The following is a 12,691-nucleotide window of genomic DNA, read 5'->3' as shown; positions in this document are numbered from 1 at the left end:
GAGAGTGTTAAATATTTTAAGCAGATATGCTACTGTAGTGTTAAGCATGCTATTTTCAAAACATGCACACGGAGTTCATGCTGTGACCTTTTTTACTACCTGAATTTTTTTAGTTGTTAGAAGAACAGCAATAACCTGTTACCATTCAGCTGTAAACCTGAAACTCACTCAGGTATGAAGAGCCTCACCCACAACACTTGTTTTTTCTTGAACTTTAAATATGGGTGAGGCACATAGCACTAAATACATCATTTGATGCAACAGTATTTATACACGAAAGAAGAGCTGTAAAAAACATTATCTCTAGAGAAAGGAGATTGAGAAAACAAAGTTGGCACTGAATAAGCAATTTTGTGGTAAGTATCTTTTCTATATTCTTACTGCTTACTCATGGTTTCATATGGCATTTCAACATTTCTTTATTTTTAACTAATGCTCATGTTTTACAGAATTACTATTTTGTTTTTGTTTTTGGTTTGACAAACTTTTATGGCACTATTGCAAAGCACTTAAGTGGGAAACTACAAATAATTTTGCAGAGACTGTGTAAGATTAACAGCTAGGAGTGTAAGAAAATTATGAAATATAGATATATTTTACATCAGCGTATTTTTTCACCTCAGGCAAGATTCCACTCAGAAGTATGCTAGATTCTCTCCTTTTTCACATGCCACTGTGCTGTTTTATTCATTGCCATAACAATACTCATATCTGTTTACTGTAGCTGGACTGGGGTGCAGTCACAAAACTAAGTACCATGAGGTTTAATTTTTGTACCCTGGCCGTTGACCTTGTTGTATGTGCAGTGTATGCAAGCATGCTGTAAGCATGTGCTCCCATACATGCCGACCTAAGACGTGGCCAGATGCTGGACAAGGGCGTATGTCTACGTGTAAGATGTGACAAAGCAGGGTAAGCTTTATAGGTCTGACACTATCACCCTGATGGACATAGCAGGACGTGAGCTGTTATATCTCTTATTTACCATCTTACATTAGGGACTCTAAACAAACTCTGATCACAGGCACACACAGGCAGTATAGCTGGGGAGCAATACCATGCGACAACTAATATTCAGATATAGTCGTAACAAAGTGGAAATGATTTAATTTGTACAGCAAATAAGTTACTATAATATATAGAATTACTTGATAAAAAGAACATACAAACCACTTATAAAATGTCATTTAGACAAACTATAGCAGTAATATAAAGAAGCATGCATGAAGGTAATTTTTCACTCATATGTAATAATATCTATTATCCCATTTACTTTGCCTCCTAGCAAATTTTACAAAAAAGAAGTGTAGTTTCACATTGCTATATAAAATATATCAGGCTCCAAAGTATTTTGAAATGTATAATCTCCTTTCTTTACTGCAGAAATAATTTATCATAAGCATAAAAACAGCTTAATGATACCTATATACTGCACAAATAATTTATCATAAACATAAAAACAGCTCTATGATACTTATCTTTGTGTATAAAATGCACATCAATACATTTTAAATGGGCAGTTGCCCTTTATATTATGTATCAGTACAGATGGTCTGAATATCCTAGCACTGTGCACTGTGACAGAACAGCTTTTTTTTTTCTGAAACACCTAATGAACCTATGTAACCTTTTAACCATCCATGTCAATATATGACTCACATGCTATGTAACCACTGTACCTCATACTGCCTTTGTATTACAATTTACCTGTATCCATAAACGTTAATATTATCTGTTGTATCTTAATGTATCTGTATCTTTGAATCTTAATTTTATCTGCTGTATTTTAATGTTTACTATGCAATGTGGAGCTTTTCTCCCTGGTCCTCCACTAAAAACGGGCTCCTGAGCCCAGTGGACCTCCCCGGTCAGCAAACTGAAATAAATAAATAATGAATGCTTTGAATGTCATTGTAATGACTGGGCAGTATATAATATATGAATGCTGCCTCCTGTGTGGGAAAAGGACTACTTCATTTGTCTGATACAAGCACTGTAAATCATGTGACTTGGTAATATGGTGATGGGATACTCCTTGGCCTTTGTGAGCCAAAGAATGTATCACTGAACAGTCTTCCCTGCACTGTGAAATGCAGAACAGCAAAATAGTGTATGCAACCCTCCCAACATTCACTATATGGGAAAAACCATTAAATGAAAACTCTGAAGACCTTGAACACATTTTTATATCACTTTACATTATATATTTATAAAAGACCTTGATATATATATATATATATATATATATATATATATATATATATATATATATATATATATTCTAAATTTTCAGTATATCTGAAATAAATACATTTTTCTGAACTGCAATGTACTTTCTGCTAATTAATCAGCATATTATTTTCTGCTTCTTTGTACAGAGGGCAGTAGACCTGCTGACAGTATTTAAGCATCTGTGCTCTGAAATGTGTTGGATAACAGCAGACAAATTCTTTTTAGCCTTGTAACTAGCACATTTCATAGTAAAATGACTAATGAGACATTTTGCTTCCTGCAGTCCTGACTGTTTTCAGATTCATTTTTTTATTTCTTATTTTTGTTTTCCCCACTGGCATGCTGCAGAACCATTTTGATGTACCAAGCCTTTTGATTTAAGATAGGGGTGGTGCACAACCAAAACAGCACATCTGCGGTGTGTCTTTACAAAGAATGTTGCAGGGTGTGGCTGTGTTTTATGCTGTGTAAGGATATTGCAGTGCATGGATGTGATTTAGGTTGTGTAAGGATGTTGCAGTGCGTGGGTGTTTTAGGCTGTGTAAGGATGTTTCAGTGCATGTGTGTTTTAGGCTGTATAAGGATGTTTCAGTGCATGTGTCTTTTAGGCTGTGTAAGGATGTTTCAGTGCATGGGTGTTTTAGGCTGTCTAAGGATGTTTCAGTGCATGGGTGTTTTAGGCTGTGTAAGGATGTTGCAGGGCATGGGTGTCTTTTAGGCTGTGTGAGGATGTTGAAGGGCATGGGTGTGTTTTAGGCTGGGTAAGGATGTTGCAGGGCATGGGTGTTTTTTAGGCTGTAGAGGATGTTGTAGAGCATGGCTGTGTTTTAAGCTGAATAAGGATGTTGCAGCACAAGGGGTGTGTTTAAGGCTATGTAAGGATGTTGCAATGCATGAGAGAGTGAGTTTTAGGCTGGGTAAGGATTTTGCAGCACATGGGTGTGTTTTAGGCTGTGTAAGGATGTTGCAGTGCATGAGAGAGTGAGTTTTAGACTGTGTAAGGATGTTGCAGGTCATGGGTGTTTTTGGTTGTGTAAGGATGTTGCAGCACATGAATGAGTGTATTTTAGGCTGTGTAAGTCTGTTGCAGTGCATGGGTGCATTTTAGGTTGTGTAAGGATGTTGCATTGCATGGAAGTGTTTTAGGCTGTTTAAGGATGTTTCAGTGCATGAGTGAGTGAGTTTTAGGCAGTGTAAGGATGTTGCAGTGCATGGGTGTTTTAGGCTGTGTAAGGATGTTGTAGCACATGGGTGTGTTTTAGGCTGTGTAAGGATTTTGCAAGGCATGGGTGTGTTCTAGGCTGTGTAAGGATGTGTCAGCACATGGGTGTGTTTTAGGCTGCGTAAGGATGCTGCAGCACAAGGTGTGTGTTTAAGGCTATGTACGGATGTTGCATTGCAAGGGTGTGTTTTAGGCTGTGTAAGGATGTTGCAGTGCATGAGAGAGTGAGTTTTAGACTGTGTAAGGATGTTGCAGGTCATGGGTGTTTTTGGTTGTGTAAGGATGTTGCAGCACATGAATGAGTGTATTTTAGGCTGTGTAAGTCTGTTGCAGTGCATGGGTGTGTTTTAGGTTGTGTAAGGATGTTGCATTGCATGGAAGTGTTTTAGGCTGTTTAAGGATGTCTCAGTGCATGAGTGAGTGAATTTTAGACTGTGTAAGGATGTTGCTGTGCATGAGTGAGTGAGTTTTAGGCAGTATAAGGATGTTGCAGGCCATGGGTGTGTTTTAGGTTGTGTAAGGATGTTGCATTGCATGGATGTGTTTTAGGCTGTTTAAGGATGTTTCAGTGCATGAGTGGGTGAGTTTTAGGCTGTGTAAGGATGTTGTCGTGCATGGGTGTTTTAGGCTGTGTAAGGATGTTGTGGCACATGGGTGTGTTTTAGGCTGTGTAAGGATGTTGCAAGGCATGGGTGTGTTTTAGGCTGTGTAAGGATGTTGCAGTGCGTGGGTGTGTTTTAGGTTGTGTAAGGATATTGCATTGCATGGAAGTGTTTTAGGCTGTTTAAGGATGTTTCAGTGCATGAGTGAGTGAATTTTAGAGTGTGTAAGGATGTTGCTGTGCATGAGTGAGTGAGTTTTACGCAGTGTAAGGATGTTGCAGGCCATGGGTGTGTTTTAGGTTGTGTAAGGATGTTGCATCGCATGGATGTGTTTTAGGCTGTTTAAGGATGTTTCAGTGCATGAGTGGGTGAGTTTCAGGCTGTGTAAGGATGTTGCAGTGCATGGGTGTTTTAGGCTGTGTAATGATGTTGTGGCACATGGGTGTGTTTTAGGCTGTGTAAGGATGTTGCAAGGCATGGGTGTGTTTTAGGCTGTATAAGGATGTTGCAGTGCATGGGTGCATTTTAGGTTATGTAAGGATGTTGCAGCAAAAGGGGTGTGTTTTAAGCTGTGTAAGGATGTTGCATTGCATGAGAGAGTGAGTTTTAGACTGTGTAAGGATGTTGCAGGTCATGGGTGTTTTTGGTTGTGTAAGGATGTTGCAGCACATGAATGAGTGTATTTTCGTCTGTGTAAGGATGTTGTCATGCATGGGTGTTTTAGGCTGTGTAAGGATGTTGTGGTACATGGGTGTGTTTTAGGCTGTGTAAGGATGTTGCAGTGCATGGGTGTGTTTTAGGTTGTGTAAGGATGTTGCATTGCATGGAAGTGTTTTAGGCTGTTTAAGGATGTCTCAGTGCATGAGTGAGTGAATTTTAGACTGTGTAAGGATGTTGCTGTGCATGACTGAGTGAGTTTTAGGCAGTGTAAGGATGTTGCAGGCCATGGGTGTGTTTTAGGTTGTGTAAGGATGTTGCATTGCATGGATGTGTTTTAGGCTGTTTAAGGATGTTTCAGTGCATGAGTGGGTGAGTTTTAGGCTGTGTAAGGATGTTGCCGTGCATGGGTGTTTTAGGCTGTGTAAGGATGTTGTGGCACATGGGTGTGTTTTAGGCTCTGTAAGGATGTTGCAAGGCATGGGTGTGTTTTAAGCTGTGTAAGGATGTTGCAAGGAATGGGTGGGGTTTAGGCTGTGTAAGGATGTTGCAGGGCATGAGTGGGGTTTTGACTGTGTAAGGATGTTGCAGTGCATCACTGAATGAGTTTTAGGCTGTGTAAGGAAGGTGCAGTGCATGGGTGTGTTTTAGTTTGTGTAAGGATGTTACATCACATGGGTGTGTTTTAGGCTGTGTAAGGATGTTGCATGGCATGGGCGTGTTTTAGGCTGTTTAAGGATGCTGCAGTGCATGGATGTGTTTTAGGCTGTGTAGGGATGTTGCAGTGCATGGGTATGTTTTTGGCTGTGTAAGGATGTTGCGGAGCATGGGTGTGTTTTAGGCTAGGTACTGTTCTTGTGCTTATGGTGCAGGGTTTGGGATTTTTTTTAAATGTTTTGTCTGTGTTTGTTTGGCATTTATTGAATTCACTCAGCCAAAGGCCATCAAACTTTCTTTGAAGAGACATGTTCCTTCCATATCACTGGCACTTTTTAGCTGTTTAAAGGCAAACTAAAAGTATTACTTAACAAAAACATTGTATTCAGTAGTGGTTTAAACATGGAACTAATGGGTTCTAGTGTTTTAAAATGGGAGCATACTGCTACACAGAGAAATATTAAGCACGCTTTATTTATTTAAGTTTTGATTAACAGGACTGGCTACTAAATAAGTGCCCATTTTCAATGGAGACACAGGGAGATCAACTCTAGTGAGCAATGGCAAAAGTACAAAATCCAACTAGCATTAGTAAAACATTACAAGCGCATTACAGAGGGATATTAAAAACAGTCAAGAGGTATATTAAAAAAATCAAATTAAGGCAATCAAAGAGTGAAGAAAAAGAAGTGATACAGTAGAACAGGGCTTTTGTAAACTTAGACTGATATTATGTGTGTGACCAGTAAAGAGATATTCAGTCAATTCTGAATGCATGGTTCGAGCACTGCAGCAGTGTTATGCTCAGTATCCTTCGCGCAAGCTGCCTGAAACTACTTGAAAATGTAAGAGTGATTCCTAGAGTAGGCATTTAAATAGAAAATTTGAAATTGTCAGAAAGAATTTAAGAATTCTTATTCTGTTTCTTATAGACTACCAATAGTCGATCCAAACAGGAGTCACCACACGGAAGAATCAAATAAAACTTTCTTTATTTTTCCATAAAAACTGCACAAGCGCTTTCGCGTAGGTTAGCTACGCTTCATCAGGTGTAAATATTGAAAGCAAATGAACCATCTTTATACAAGACTTTTAGGCGGGAAAAACCAGGTGATCAATTAACAATTAAAACACAATTGAAGCAGTTAGTGTTTTGCTTAAAGCGGCAAAACCCTAACATTAAAACATAGTATAAACAACATTTCAAAATCATTCAGTAGTAAAAACATCCAGTGCTCTATTAATGCAATATATTTAGTGTATAACGCACAGATGATAATATCATAAAAGACAAATACATCACAAATAATGATCCTTATACACTATCTCCTTGAAGTTATACTCAGTAACAATGTTTTTGTTCCAGGATCAACTTTATTTGCAGAAATGGGGGGTTGCTATGGGAACCCCCTGTGCTAACAGTTATGCCAATTTGGTTGTGTATAACTGGGAACGAGAACATCTGTTTAAACATCCTGATTTTAAAAAAGTGAGAGTTTATAAAAGATTTGTGGATGACGTCCTTTTTGTATGGGACGGAACTGTGTCAGAATGTATTATATTTGTTAATGAATTGGAGAAATCGTCACCTTTCTTAAGGTTTACAGTAGAGACCTCTCATGTTAAGATACATTTCTTGGATTTACAACTAGAGTTTGAGGGAAATAAGATTATTACATCTTTATATAGGAAGCCAACCTGGAGAAATACGCTGCTACATTTTAGCAGCATGCATCCCAGGTATACCTTTGAAGGTATAATATCCAGTCAAATGCATAGAATTTTTAGGATCTGCCAGCGCAATGACTATTTAGAGAGAGAAATAAATACCTTAGAGGCATTGTTTAGAGAAAGGGGCTATCCCCCCAAAATGTTTATGGATTGTAAACAGCGATTTATAGACAAATATTATAATATTGGTGGAACAGCCGTTGACAGGAACACAGGGGGCAATAATAAATGCTCCCCAGTGAAAGGTAATTTACTGACAAACTAAGCTATGTCACTAATTTTACTAGTGACAGTTTTAGTTTGAATAAGATTATCACTAGGAATTGGAATGTATTGGTTACAGATACCTTCACAAAAACTATAGTAGGTGAACATCCTAGATTTACATACAGAACTTCTCAGAATATGAAAGAAATTCTATGTTCAGAGCATACATCTCCATTTGAAAATATTGTTCATGATAAACTGGGCACTTTCCCATGTGGTGGATGTTCGATGTGCCCTTTTATATCCAATAAGGTTAGTTTTATACATCCTGCAGGCATTTCTTCCTTTATTCCTAGATTTTACAGTGATTGTAACAGTAGCAATTTGATATACTTAGCTACGTGTGTTTCTTGTGACGATTTTACGCTGGCCTAACCAAGAGACGGCTACGAGACAGGGTTTACAACCACTGTTATGACATAAGGAAAGAAAAAGTTTCTAATGCCTTAGCTAAACATGTTATGGAACATCCCAGTCATACCTTTGGTTTCAAAGTTTTGGAAATGTTGCCATTGAGCCTTAGAGCATGTGATAGCAATAACCAGTTGGCCATTAGGGAACTAAAATGGATTTTTATTTTAAGGGCACATACACCCCCAGGTATTAATTATTCAGTTTCCATTAAACCTGTATTGGATAATCGAAAGAAGTATTGACCATTTAACACATATGTAATCTGCAGTTCAGTTTAAAAAAAAAAATATATCATTTCAGTATTGTTATTAATTCAACATAAATTTTGATAATATTATCATTTCTATTTTTATTTTTACTTGATAGTTATGAGGATTTAATTTTTTACATACTAAGGATATTTCCTAGAGGTGATTTGTTTACTGATGTTTTGATCCAGGTGGACTTGTTATTTATCTTGCAATTTTAGATGGTTTGTTCATAATTTAATAGTAGAATATTGTGTTTTTAGTGAATAGTTATCTGTACTGTTCTGAACCAGGTTTATGTCTGTTTTAAGTAGACTTCGTATACCAATTTGTTTTAGGTATTGTGCGTAGCTTATTATTTTATTATTTTATTATTTAGTAGTTTAAATATTCTCAATGGGCTCAGACAGGGTTAGAATTTATTTATTTTTAGACTTTGTTGCCACAGAGTCTGTTGTAGCAACATGTGGTAGAGACAGAGGCTCTGAGAGCATCAGAGATATGAGCAATCGATTTTGACTGTCAGTACTTCTGACACGAGTACGAACATCTTTGACTTAGATTGCTCATGTCTTGCCTTGTTTTGCGTGGTTTGTTTTGCATGTGGGGAATGTTTAGAAGTTAAGGCTGAAGCATCATATGGTGAGTAGTTTTTATTACTATGGATTCTGGTCATATTTTAAGTTTATTAGATATATTTCACTTGTTAATAGTCTTACAAATGTTGGTTGGTTATCTGTGATGTTACTGGCAAAGAGACGCTGCTAGACGTTTAAACGCTATTTTATTCTGTCATAGAGGGCGTTTTTAATCATCTCAGCTATCTGGCTTAATAACATCTTTTTTAATAAGTTACGATAAGGCAGTTGTTTACTCGCCAGGTTTGGTCATCTCGAATTTTGTTATGTAGCTAGGTATGGGAGTGACAGACACTAGGAAGGTTTGAGGTGAGTGGATTCCAAGTTTGGATGTGGGTGTTCCCGTGATATGAATGTTTTTGAACATGGGAGTTCTCGCTTCTTTCCTTATGTAAAGCTGGGAAGTAAGAATGATGTTCATAAGGAGAACAGTCTAGCTATTACATTTATTATGTTTATTATGTTTCAGTTTTTGCTTCTAGATCTTTTATTACTACTTGATAAGGTTGTCGGATGCTAGGGACCTTATGCGGTAGTAAGATTGTTGGATGATGTCTGGTTTTTAAAAAATTTAAGATCTGAAGGTGGTTTGGTGACAGTTTCGAGTTGATCTGAGGGATCTTTTGTTATATATATATTTTATCAGTAATGTTCTAATGAGGCTTTTTATATATATTTTTATATATCTTTATGCCATGTAGACTTTATGTGGTCAAGCGATTTAGTTTTAAAAAGATGGTCTCGCCGGCTTTAAAAGTTAAACAACTTTAATCTGTTGATATATGTTCCCTGTCAGATGAATACAAAATTATTAGGTCATGAGTTTGTAATAACATCAGAGTGCATTCTATAGAAGAGTGTGGCAACAAACTGTAAGCTAGTATTAACTGGCTTTAATTCATTATTTGTGATGTATTTGTCTTTTATGATATTATCATCTGTGCGTTATACACTAAATATATTGCATTAATAGAGCACTGGATGTTTTTACTACTGAATGATTTTGAAATGTTGTTTATACTATGTTTTAATGTTAGGGTTTTGCCGCTTTAAGCAAAACACTAACTGCTTCAATTGTGTTTTAATTGTTAATTGATCACCTGGTTTTTCCCGCCTAAAAGTCTTGTATAAAGATGGTTCATTTGCTTTCAATATTTACACCTGATGAAGCGTAGCTAACCTACGCGAAAGCGCTTGTGCAGTTTTTATGGAAAAATAAAGAAAGTTTTATTTGATTCTTCCGTGTGGTGACTCCTGTTTGGATCGACTATTGGCAGTTTGGTTTTCTTTTTTCCAAACGGAGTCTTTGTTTTGTGGCTGCAGTTCTTTATATATCTTCTTATAGACTACTTAGAGGTAACCAGTGCTTGATCTTTAAGCTAGTGCTTGTTCGGAATCATACCGCTCAACCTCTTAGAGCAAGAATTCTGGACATAATGGGGAGACAAAGGCCCACAAATAGGGACACATTTTAAATATTGCTCTCACCAACCTATAAAGTTGCTAGAATAAAAGGATTTGTTTTAACATGCATGTCTGAAACTCAAATGCATGTCATTATTTAGTGACCTTAAACCTTAGATCATCCCAGTGGTATTTTAAAAAAAACATAATTTTTATGAGGAACGGACAAAAATATGAGGCAAAAATGTGGACATTCTATGAAAATCTGCGCAGCCGTGAGGTATGAAATCTAGTTAGCTATTTCTCTTTCTCTCTCACCCTCTCTCTTCATAAATATAAATAGTCAAGTTTCTCAAATGACTTCTAACTGACACACAAAATATTGACCAAAAGTCACAGGAACTCAACTCACTTACTGAAATGAGCTTTAACATGGGTCCTGAATGACAAGTTTATGTCTTCTTTCTTTATTGTATTTAGTAAGTTGAGCTTTGGTAGGCTGCTATTGAGATTTCTTTTATCAGCCACAATCCATTCAAAAATAAAGTCTGCTATATACACACACACACACAAATATATATGCATGTATAGGGTCTATGTCAGATGATCAAATATTTAGAAACTCAAAATTCAAATGGTTGAGACACACACGTGTAGCCTAAACAAAAAATTTTGTGCATCAGCTCAATTCCTGAGATTACAAAGGAAAGTGAAACAACACATACAAGTAGAGGAATAAACATAAGTAACAAATACAATAATACTCCCAATACACGCAAGAAAGAGCAGAGACATTTACCAACACACATATACAAAAAAATTGCCCTTCCCTGAGTTAAATTAACTACCCTGTTTAAAGTAATACAAAACACACTACAGATTGAAATGCTTAAGTTATTTGTCTAATATTTCACTTGAGTGAGTTAAATAATGCTGACTATGGATCTAATAAATAAATATTGCACTTACTTGGAATATATGTAAGTATGTATTGCACAAATAAATAATTGTATTTATTTATTTATTTATTTTACATTTGTTGACCGGGCTAGTCTAGCTGGATATATGTCCATTTTCAGTAGAGGCCCGGGGAGAAAAGCTCCAAACAGGAAATTGACAAAGTTAACAAAGTTCAGGACCAGAATTACTCACAATACAGAGCTAGTAGAGGTCAGCTGAACGGTTATAATAGTAAATTTCTATATGAAAAAAAAAAAGAAAATTTATAGTAAAAATTAAACTAAGCAATTCTACAGAATTAAAACTAGGCAATACTAAATAATTTGAACTAAGCACTTCTATACAGAAAAAATAAAATAATTTTTTTACAAATCACACTAGAAAGGTATGAGCAATTATTAGATAAAGGGAATAATAAATGTATCTTATTCTCATTATAGGAGAGTAGGAGTAGAATTAAAGGCAGTGGATACAGGAGAAGGGATAGAGTTAAGAATATAGAATGGAAGAAAAAAGATATTAGTGGGGGTTAGTACATGGACAAAGCCAATGTGTTTTCAGATGTTCTTTAAGATGTTTTTTGAAAAGAAAAGTAGAAGTAATGGTAGATAATTCAGCAGGAAGTTGATTCCAGAATTTACCTACGGTGTTAGTGAAAAGAGAATCGCCGGCTTTGTTATTAGCTTTGTTGGATAAAACTAGGAGCTTGTTAGCAGAGCGTAATGTAGGTAGATTAGTGTAAGGAGTAATAAGATTAGACAGGATAGGAGTGTTGTTAGGGAGGTGTAGAATCTTTTGTGTTATAAGCAGTTGTTGAAAGAGTATATGGTTTTGCAGTTCTAGCCACCCTAGTTGTTTGATGTTAAGGCAGTGGTGAGTTTTAAAGGGGGAACTTGTGATAAATCTAGCTATGCTATTATAACGTGGAGAGTTTAGAGAGGTTGCTTTTGGATAGGTTGGTATATATGACAGAGGCATAAAAAAGGGTGGAAATGAGGTGGGTCTGAGCAATTGTTTTCCTTGCAGAGGGGGTAAGGAAGGTTTTTATTCTATAGAGGGTGCCAAGTTTTCTGTTAACAGACTTAATGGTGGAGTTTATGTGTTCATCATAATTGAGATGATTATCAATAGTTACCCCTAGTAGACGGGTTGTAGTGTCTGGGAAGATGTTGGTACCATTGTTAGAGGTTATAGAGAAGAAAGGAGTGGATGATTTATGAGTAGGAGTAAAAAGCAATAGCTTTGTTTTTTTGGGTTTAAGAGGAGGCAGTGTTGCATAAACCAGTTTTCAACATTCTGAAAAACAGTTTGGGTGAGGGAATGGAGAGAGGATATATCACTGGCTGTACATATTAATGTGGAGTCATCTGCATATTGAATGCAGGTGGCTTGAGGTATGTTGATGTGTAAGTTGTTGATAAATAAGGAGAAGAGTAGGGGACCTAGGATGGAGCCCTGGGGGACTCCAATATTTACAGGAAGTAGTGAAGATAGACTGTTATGCCAAAGTACTGCTTGCTGTCTATTTTCCAGATAGGATCTAAAGCATTGTATGGCTTGGGGATTGAGAGAGTGAGCCTTTAGCTTGTCAAGCAGCAGGTTGTGGTTTACCATGTCAAAGGCTTTTGACAGGTCGATAAATAGAGCAGAAAAGAAAGA

The 12,691-nt window shown here is 36.7% G+C and overlaps 1 long non-coding RNA gene across 1 annotated transcript in view; it reads left to right on the top strand.

The window, feature by feature from the left end:
• The first annotated feature begins 210 nt into the window (after window positions 1-210).
• LOC122792945 overlaps window positions 211-12,691 on the top strand; it is a 36,213-nt gene continuing 23,732 nt past the window's right edge. The window contains exon 1 of the long non-coding RNA XR_006363429.1: window positions 211-356. This is a non-coding gene — a long non-coding RNA (uncharacterized LOC122792945). The remainder of the gene's footprint in view (window positions 357-12,691) is intronic.

The sequence above is a fragment of the Protopterus annectens genome, chromosome 2.part0 (genome assembly GCF_019279795.1).
Source record: "Protopterus annectens isolate FY-2018-M chromosome 2.part0, PAN1.0, whole genome shotgun sequence".
NCBI classification, from domain to species: domain Eukaryota; kingdom Metazoa; phylum Chordata; order Ceratodontiformes; family Protopteridae; genus Protopterus; species Protopterus annectens.
This window is presented reverse-complemented; position numbering and strand designations above follow the sequence as displayed.